Raw genomic sequence first — 2,542 nt, forward strand, 5'->3', positions numbered from 1 at the left:
TGCCCTTCATCTATTTTTAGCACTGCAGTGCATTTACCATAGCCCACAGCATAACTCAATCACTCTACGCCTGTGAGCAAATTCTGAGGTTTGTTTTTATATTTTAACCTTTTTCTGAGGCATTTGATATAGGCTAAGCAGAAAGGCACATGATTCCATCATTGATTATTCAGGATATGCCATATTTAGGTGTAAAGTACAGCATAGGGAATATAGTCAATAGTAGTCTAATAACTATGGATGGTGTCAGATGGGTACGAGATTTATCGGCATAATCACTTTGTAAGTTATGCTATGTCTAATCACTGGGGTGTATACCTGAAATTAATGCAATAATGTATGCCAACTATAATTAAAAACTAAAATAATGATAATTTTTTGATATAAAAATGATATACCATATTTAGAGTTCTGTAATCACCAAATTGTTGCTGTCAAATATACATTCAACTTTGGCTCTTAATCTTGTGCTGGAAGCTGCACAAAGCCTATTGTGTCCTGTGTGTGGCAACAAGGAAGTGTCTAGTACTCACTAAGGGACTGCTGTCAACCAGTTTGTTCTGCCAGTCAATGGATCTTTCGTAAGAGAGCCCTTGGCTTGTAGCCTGAGCTGTTTGACCCTTGTATATTTTCCGTCTCTTCCATCCTTAGGGATTTTCCAGATGATGAGGATGTATCTTATTTACCACGATTCCCCCCCCGAATTTAGCATAGGTCCCTAAGCCTTTCTTTTTTTCCATTTAATTTATTTTTATTGTTGACAGGGTTGCAGGTGTTTCCCATCCCCTCTTTACCCCCCTCAGCCCAACCTCTACCCGCCTCGCCCAGTTCTTCACCACCCTATTGTCCACATTCTTTTTTATTTTTATTTTAAGTTTTTAATAAAAATTGTATATGAGATGACTTTACTCCTGCATCTTCTCAATTGGTTTTTCCTTGTATTTGCCCTTTCCTTTCCTACTTGGAGAGATTTGGCTTTACGTTCAAGGCTCTTTTTGGGGTTATTGTCCAGCTTCAGATAACACCTTGCTAGGGCAAGCCCATGTGAGCAGTTGTACCTTTAGCTTTCTCCTGCTGCACCCGTTCAGTGTAGATGCCATATTTCCTTCTGTAAACCTGACCACTGTGCTGTCCTCTGTAGTGTCCTCGCACAACCTGACCATCATCATCCTGTAGGACGAGCATGGATCGAACACCGTGCTTCTGTCTCAGCTCTTTGGAAAGAGGAGGAGGCATAAGATTCCCGTGAATGTGGGAAGGTACATTGAAAGGTCTTTTATGGGTCTTGCTCTAGTCAGAAGTCACAAAGGGATTGAACTTCATTTTGGTCGCTGGCGCTTCTATGACGGCAGCAAAAGGGAAGAGGCCTAAGCTCTTCCTAACAGCTGAGTTAGAGGGAGGCATCCATTCATTTGTCAACTGACTGATTCACTCAATAAACATTCATCAACAAACACCTATAGTCCAGCTGGGAAGCCTGGGATGGGTTCCCCCAGCTTTTGATTGGAACATATGCTTATCATTCACCATCTTCTACCTCCTCTATTTCCTGGGAACATGCTTCTCCGAGGTTGTCAGCTCTGTGCTCCTATCCTTTGCCCATGCAGTGACCTGCCTATGCAGCTGACCCCACTACTTCTACTAGTAAGTGGCCCCTCCCCGTTCTGAATACAACTAATTTCTGTTACTAATTTATTTCATTCAGGGTCAAACTGGAGGTTTAGGAGATAGTTGTCCTATGATGTGACCTGTGATGGCTTTGTGATATGTCCACTTGGTTAGGCTGAACTACACACCCACGTATTCCCTTTCTAGTGTGTTACTAGAAAGTGGCCATGGTAGGCTATAAGAGTGATTCTCTTGCAAAAATTGGAAGATGGAAGGAAGGCAGCAGGCGCTTTGTAGCACCCACACACAAACACCCTTTCTTCCAATTGTTTAGCCAAGCACTATTCTAGGTGCTTCTGTGAAGGGATTTTGCAGATGTAATTAAAGTCCCTAATCAGTTGACTTTAAAGTAATCAAAAGGGAGATCATTCTAGGAGACTTAATCAGTGCAAAGTTCTTAAAAAGAGGGCTTAGACCCTTCACTCGTGTTGTTAATCTGCTGATTTGCCTCGTTGGTGTGAAGCAGGAGTTGCTCCTATAATTGTTTTCCTCTCCAACTGGATCTTCCTTCTATGTTACTGATTCTTGGGCCAAGTATGTGTATTCAGCTCCAGGACCGAGAGCGCAGGCTCCTGCAGCATACCCTTATCACCAAATTCATCCTTGTGGGGTTCCAGCCTGCTTGTGATCTCCCTTTCCTGACTGCCTGTCCTGTGGATACCAGCCCTGCTTAGCCAGCTCCTATAAGTGTGTAAGACAATTCCTTGTAATAAATAACCATATAGAAAAAAACCTCCCACTGGTTCTGCTTCTCTGGTTGATCCCTGAGCAATGCATGAGCTAGAGAAGCAGTTGTTTGCTTTACATGTCATAAAGCAGCTTGAAATCTAGATGGCCACCAACATTCATTCATTTATTCATAACTGTGTGAGGG

At 42.4% G+C, this 2,542-nt stretch overlaps 1 pseudogene; it reads right to left on the reverse strand.

Moving 5' to 3' along the window:
* Window positions 1–905: 905 nt before the first annotated feature.
* Window positions 906–1,323, reverse strand: LOC107183750 (annotated as a pseudogene).
* Between the last annotated feature and the right edge of the window lie 1,219 nt (window positions 1,324–2,542).

This window comes from Myotis davidii, unplaced genomic scaffold, assembly GCF_000327345.1.
Source record: "Myotis davidii unplaced genomic scaffold, ASM32734v1 scaffold982, whole genome shotgun sequence".
NCBI classification, from domain to species: Eukaryota; Metazoa; Chordata; class Mammalia; order Chiroptera; family Vespertilionidae; genus Myotis; species Myotis davidii.